Source organism: Hakea prostrata, chromosome 9 (genome assembly GCF_041222555.1).
Source record: "Hakea prostrata isolate BN-2017 chromosome 9, UWA_Hpros_2, whole genome shotgun sequence".
Taxonomy (NCBI): Eukaryota; Viridiplantae; Streptophyta; class Magnoliopsida; order Proteales; family Proteaceae; genus Hakea; species Hakea prostrata.
In genome coordinates, this window is record NC_142608.1 from 51,640,548 (window position 1) to 51,648,169 (window position 7,622).

General features: G+C 39.2%; 1 non-coding gene across 1 annotated transcript; it reads right to left on the minus strand.

The window, feature by feature from the left end:
* Positions 1 to 1,721: 1,721 nt before the first annotated feature.
* On the minus strand, positions 1,722 to 1,793 carry TRNAQ-UUG (transfer RNA glutamine (anticodon UUG)). The gene has a single exon. It is a non-coding gene; the product is annotated as a tRNA-Gln (tRNA).
* Positions 1,794 to 7,622: the final 5,829 nt, after the last annotated feature.

Below are 7,622 nucleotides of genomic sequence, written 5' to 3' on the forward strand. Positions count from 1 at the left end.
AAGGTTAGTAGGGTCATTACAATAGGAGGCCTATTGTGGAGAATATTGAGAATTAGATGATTAATGAAGGTTAGTAGGGTCATTACAATAGGAGGCCTAGCATATAAATGTAATACAGTGTGGCATTGAAGGAAATATGAAGAATATTGTTCTTGTCTCTTGTCTCTCTCTTGTCTCTGTGTTCTTCTTCTTCCCCAACCCTGTTTCTTCTGAAATCTGTCTCTAACCCTTTTAAATTTCTTCTTTTCCCTGACCTCAAGATACGGGTTCATATCAGAAAGCCTGGAATCTATGGAGTGGAATCTCAAAACTTGCAACGAAGGAGATCTAAACCTAGAGAAATTGGATGTCGGAAGACTGGTTACATATAGAAACCCCAAAGCCGAAATCAAAGACTTGGGACCAAGTGAAAAAGCAAGGGAGAAGAGACAAGAGTCACAAAATTTTTTGGAGGTAGTTGTTGGGTTGTAATGTTCTTGGGGATGGGAGATGCATTCCTCAAAGAAGAGAAGAAGACATAGGATGATTAGATTGAATTAAAAATTATCTTATTACTATATAAAAGTACGAACTCAAATTTGCTATACTTTTTCATTGGATTGAAATACTCTTACTTATTGTTAATTGTTACATCTCTGCAATTAACACCTTCTTACTCCAAATCTTATGTTTTTATACAAATAATTAAATATTATTCACCCAAAAAAAAAAAAGATGCCTCTTACTGTATTTTATTCCGCCCTAAAATCTGATCAGTGTTTATTTTTCAAATACTCTTAATAAAATAGAAAAAAAATGGATAATTCTTATTCCTTTGCAACAATTTTTTTTTGGGGATATTAGGGGAAATATGAAACAACAGGGATCCCACCAAGAGTGCAAACCCCACCAAACTGCCATTGCACTACCTTCCTATCTCTTAACTGCACATTCAAGAGAGTGCCTACCTCTAGCCACTTTGTCAATGCTTAGAGGTGGGCTCCCTCCTAAAATTTGTGGTGGAGGCATGCAAGGATGGTGCAACGCTCTACCCTCATGGACAGAGAATCTGGACTTCATCTTGCCACATCACAAAAGATAAAAAGGAAAACAAGAAGCCTCTTACTGTATTTCATCCCACCATAAAATCCGCTCGATTTTTTATTTTCCAAAAACTCTTAGTAAAATGAAAAAAGATAAGTAATTTTTATTCCTTTGCAACATTTTTTTCTTCAAATGATGATAGTTTTGGATATTAGGGGAAAGATGAAACAATGGAGGTCCTACCAAGAGTGCAGACCCCACCAAGTTGGGATCCATTGCCATTGCACTACCTTCCTATCTCTTAACTGCACATTCAAGAGAGTGCCTACCTCTGGCCACCTTGTCAATGCTTAGGGATGGAGCCCTCCTTAAATGTATGGTGGAGGGGTATAAGGATGGTGCAATCCTCTACACTCATGGATAGAGAATCTGCACTCCGTCTTAGCGATCACAAAAAATAAAAAAGGAAAAAAAATCCCCATTTTCTTGAACCAACGATGCTAGATTCAAAGTGCAGAGTGCTAACCATTACACCATAGAAGCATTAAAATCAATGTATTTCATCCCACCCTAAAAATCTGCTCAATATATTTTCCAAAAACTATTAAGTAATTCCTATTATTTTGCAACATTTTTCTTTAAAAATGGCAAAATTTAGGAGCTGCTAGCTTCGTAATAGAGTACATGTTTAAGAAAGGAGGTTCTACCGGGAGTCGAACCCAGGTCGCTGGATTCAAAGTCCAGAGTGCTAACCACTACACCATAGAACCATTACATTATACAAAACACAACAAAATAACAAGCCTTGTCCCAACTAAATGGAGTCAGCTACATGGATCATTGCCTTCCAATAAGCTCTATTTGAGACCATGCTACATATAATGCTTAAGCTATGCATAGTCTTTATCACCACTTTGTTTTAGGTTATCTTCGGTTTGCCCCTAGCTCTTCTAAATCCTTCAATCTGGACTAAATCACTTTTCCTTATAGGGAATTTACAGGCCTCCATTGAAAGCGGCTATGCCACCTCAAACGACTCTCCCATAGCTCATACTTATCGGAGCTACCCCTAGACTAGCTCTAATATGATCATTCATTTTCTTATCCTTCATAGTTTTGCCACTCATCCATCTTAGCATCTTCATTTTCTACTGCACTGAATTTATCTATATGATGTTTTTTTAACAAACAACACTTTGCACCATACATTACAGCTTATTGAACTACAGTTGTATAGAATTTTCTTTTGAGCTTTAAAGGAATACGTTGATCACATAAGACCCTGAGATACGTCAATCACACAAGACCCCAAGATGTACCTCTTCACTTCATCCACCCTACTTTAATTCTTTGGGAAACATCACCCTCTATATTACCTTTCTTATTTATGATTGAACCAAGATACCTAAAACGATTGCATTGAGGAATTTCTTTATCATTAAGTTTTACCACCTCATCATCCGCCTGATCATGACCAAAGTTACCAACTAGATATTCAGTCTCTATTCTATTTAGTTTAAAGCCTTTAGATTCCAAGGTTGCTCTCTATCATTCTAAATTGGTATGAAGGCCTACTTGTCTCATCTATCAACACAATATCATAAGCAAAAAACACACACAAAGGAACCTCATCTTGAATGCCTTTGATTAATTCATCCATTATTAGTGCAAATAAATATGGGCTTAAAGTTGATCCTTGATATACCTAATTGTAACTGGAAATTCACTACCTTTTCTCCCTACCGTTCTTACACTTGTCATTGAACCATCATACATATCCCTAGACCTTAATTATGTCCATATATTTACTTGCAGCATTTATTTTCTCTAGTGTTTCTCAAATTAATGCTCTAGGGACTTTATCATAAACTTTTTCCATGTCAATAAAGATCAGATGAAGATCTCTCCCACATTGTTTGTTTCCGTAAGTCTCCTAATAAGGTAAATAGCTTCACTTGTAGATCTTCTTGGCAAAAAGTCAAATTTTGTTCTCTATTATTGTGGTTAGTTACTTCAAACATGTTTCCATTACTCTTTCCCATAATTTCATAATATGACTTATCAATTTGATGCTTCTATAGTTATTATGGTTTTGAATATCTCCTTTATTTTTGTAAATTGGAACCAAATGCTTCTCCTCTATTCATCTAGCATTTTCCTTATACATGTAATCTTATTAAACAACTTGGTCTATCAAGCTAGCCTATAGGTTCCTAAGCTCTAATTCTTTTATTAGGATTTCAACGGGACCTTATACCTTGCCTACTTTCATCCTTAGCTTCTTTTACTTCGGACATCAAAATTCTCCATATATATGTTTGAAAATTGGTGCCATAGTGATTGGCGTCATCATCTGAATCACAAATACATGAAGTATGCTCATTCAATAAACTAGAGAAATAGATTTTTCATGTCTTTTTAATGCCCTCATCATGTACTAGTACTTTTCCCTCTTTGCTTTTAATACATCTAACATGGTCTAGATCTCTACTCTTCCTATCCCTTATTTTAGATATCTTGCAAATAGATTTTTCTTCTTCCTTTTTTGCCATCTTGTTGTATAAATATTCATACTTCTTCTCCCTTGCCTTTTCCACAAATTTCTTAGCTTCATTTCTAACCAACTTATACCTTTGCCTTTGGCCATGTCTTTTTTATACCGATGAACAATGACACTCGTACCTAGTTGGAAGTGGAAAGACATTGCTATGGACTTTGTCACAGGTTTGCCTCTCACAAGTAAAGTAAATGACACAATATGGGTAGTAGTGGATACATTGACCAAGTCAGCTCATTTTATACCGATGAAGATTACTTACAACATGGATAGATGGCAAGCTTATATGTTGACAATGTTGTGAGATTGCATGGTGTACCAATCAGCATTGTCTCGACAGAGATTCAAGGTTTACCTCCCAATTCCCAAACAACCTATAGAAAGCACTAGGGACCCAACTGAACCTGAGTATAGCTTATCATTCTTAGATAGATGGATAGTTGGAAAGGACCATCCAGATCCCAGAAGATATGCTGAGAGCCTATGTGGTTGACATGGATGATAACTGGGATGATCACCTTGCATTGGTGGAGTTTCCTTACAACAATAGTTACTAGTCAACTTGGAATGATTGCATTTAAGGCTTTGTATAGAAATACTTGCAGAACTCCTATTTGTGGAGATGAAATTGTAGAAAGATGTGTTATAGGTTCAGAGTTGATTGAGACAGCTAGTGCTATGGTTGGTGTGATAAGAGAGAATTAAAGTTGCATAGTCCAAGCGAAGTCCTATGCCAGACAAAAGAATGACAGATTTGGAATTTCAGATTGGTGAACGAACTTACTTGAAGGTGTCACCAATGAAGGGCATCATGAGATTTAATATTTGTGGGAAGCTCAGCCCTAGGTATATTGGACCCTTTGAGACATTAAGAAGGTTGAGCCAGTTGCTTATAGATTAGACCTTCCTCCTTCATTGGCTAGTGTACATGATGTATTCTACGTTTCTATGCTAAGACAATGTTTAGAAAACCTAGGGCATCTTGTCTAGTAAGAACCTGAAGGTTTGAGTGTAGATTTGACTTATGATGAAGAACTTTCAAAGATCCTAGATCACAAGGACAAGCAGTTAAGAAATTGGACCATACCACTGTTGAAGATTCGATGGAAGAATCACACCCTGGAAGAAGCATCTTGTAAAAAGGAATATGAGATGTGAGATAAATTTCTATCTCAATGCCAAAAGCAGGCAGAGGTGGCGGAAATATTTGATGCCCGACAAGGGGAGCCCAAGGTAGCGACAAGAGAGATAAAAGCCCCGGAAAAAGGATCAAAGCAAAAGCAGCCCGATCGGGAGCGCGTTAAAAAGTCACGTTCGTCTTGGAGAAGGCGATCCCCAGACCAGGATGAATATACACCATTAAATACTACTCGGTCTGAGATACTGATGCAGATAAAGAATCGGGATATTCTAAGGTGGCCCCCCAAGATCGTCACAAAGACAGGCAAAAAGAACATGGAGAAATATTGCCGCTTCCACAAGGTCTATGGTCATTATACTAATGACTATAGACATCTCAAGGCAGATATTTAGAGGCTGATAAATCAGGGACACCTTACAAATTTTCTGAAAAATAGGGAGGATGAAAATGGAGCGATCAATGAAAAAAGAGGTCGTTCACCAAACCAGGAGTATCGGGTTGAAGCATCAAAGGCTAAGAAGGGAAAGGAAGTCGCGGGACCCAGCAGGTCCCCGATCCTCACAATATTCGAAGGACTTGAACCCGAGTCCTTACGAAAGTTGAAATCAAAATTGAACTTCGTGGGATCGGGAGAGGCTCAGAAAAGAAAGAAAATGGACGAATTATCAATTACTTTCGGTGAAGAGGACGAACGAGGCGTCTGCATACCCCATGATGATGCGATAGTCATCAAGGTAGAACTTGGGTGAAGGGAGGTGCACAGGGTCCTGGTTGACACAGGATCTTTAGTTGATCTCCTATCTTACGAGGCTTATGAGAAGCTAAATCTCGAATCAAGGTTGATGAAACCATCCTCGACTCATCTCTATGGATTCGCTGGTTCGTCGACTGTGGCGGAGGGAACAAATCTGTTGGATCTCTCTGTAGGAAATTTCCCGAAAGAATCAACCATTTGAATGAATTTCTTGGTAGTTCGGGATCTTCCCGCCTATAATATGATCTTGGGCAGACCTTCGTTAGCAAAGCTGGGCGCTGTAGTGTTGCCAAAACACATAAAGATAAAGTTTCCAACGCATAATGGAATCGGGCAAGTAGTTTTGAATCAAAAACTATCCCGACAATGTTATGTGGCTTACCTGAAGGACAAAGTAGGACCCAAAAAGGCCACCGCCCGAAGACATCATGCAAAGGCCCGAACCGGTGGAAAAATTAGAACGTATATGTTTACAACTAGAGGATAATGTGAAGTTCACTTACATCGGTTCCAAACAGCCCGAAGCTTTTAAAGAAGAGCTGACAATTTACCTTCGGAAAAATATAGACGTATTTGCCTGGTCAGCCAGCGACATGCCAGGAACTGATAGAACTGTGGCCGAACACAGGCTATGGCTCAATCCCAACTTCAAGGCTGTAATTCAAAGGAGGCAAAATTTCTCGATCGAAAAGCACGAGGCTATTAGGTTGGAGGTGGAAAAACTAGAGAAGTCTTGTTTTATCGAGCCTATTGAGTGCCCAACGTGGTTGGCTAGTGTGGTGATGGTAAAGAACCCCAATGGAAAATGGAGAATGTGTACTGTCACATCCTCCCAGCAAGTACCCTAACTGGCATACCCGAGAGTGTGATCCACAGCCCCGAAGATCAAGTATCGAGGAAATCATCCTCCCACATTTACAATAACATAATCATAAACAGGAAATAATCAAGGTTTAATAATATAAACAAGGTTCAAAACAAAAATAATATAATCAGAGTGCGGAAAATGATACCAGATATCCAAAGATATCAAAAGAAGTAGAGTGAGGTGGAAACTCACTCCACAAAATATAGCGGAACGTAGTATGTAAGTCTAAAAGGAATCACAACTAAAACAAAGGAAATAAGAAAGATATCTAAACTTAAGAGTCTTCTATCCTATAGATGACATCTTCAAAATAGTGGACTTCATCAATCCAACTGAGATGCTCCAGCTCCACGTTGCCTTTAATCGTAGTATGAAACTTGATCAACTGAGGGATCATCAGAGTAATCTTGATGGTCGCCAAAACCTTGCGTGTAGTACGCTTCATCGGCTTGCGTTTCATCGTATTGTCCGTCATAGAAATCAGTACCTGTAGAATAGTCTAACAAACAATGTACAAAAAGGATTGAGTTTCGAAGAAACTCAGTAAGGTAGTTAATCCATAACAACAAAAATAACATGTGGCAGAACATAGCAAAATGCAATGCAGTATGAAACAGATGATGTATATATGCATCTAAACTCTATATATGCTGGTCTCTATTGGCAGACATGTTTTAAGTCATAACATCATACTTCTTTGGGTAGGTCACGCATACGGCTCCTGTTGGTAGAGGGTCCGGCATCCCTCTCGGACATTCCATGGCTGGGGGTTAAGTCAACACTCTCTCACATAACCATTTTGTATAAGTACTGGCGCATGTCAGGGTAAAGCCTAGCCCAATGCAAGTCATCTACTCAGTTACATCAACTCAGGTCTAGATACTTCCATTCCTCCCCTCTCGGGATCCTTTCTGGTATCCTTTCCACTAGAGTCCTAATAGTCCCGGACTACGGACTCATCAACCCTATTGGTTATCCACATATGGTAAACGGGAAGCTCTCATGTCCTCTCATGGATATAACTCACCGGTCTTGAGCGCCCATGAGCCCAAGTCTAGCCATATGCAACCCTCCAATACATGGCCCCCACAATGTGATTCCCGTCCTCTCACGGGTTGGTTACCTGTCTTGAGCGCTCGTGAATCCCCATTGCTGCCACGGGTCGTTCGGTCTCAATACCCTTCCGATTTGGGTATGATATAACGGGGACATCCTAGCCAAACACTGCTAGACAGTCCTAGGTATGACAATCAATAATTCAGGAAAGCGTAGATGGGCA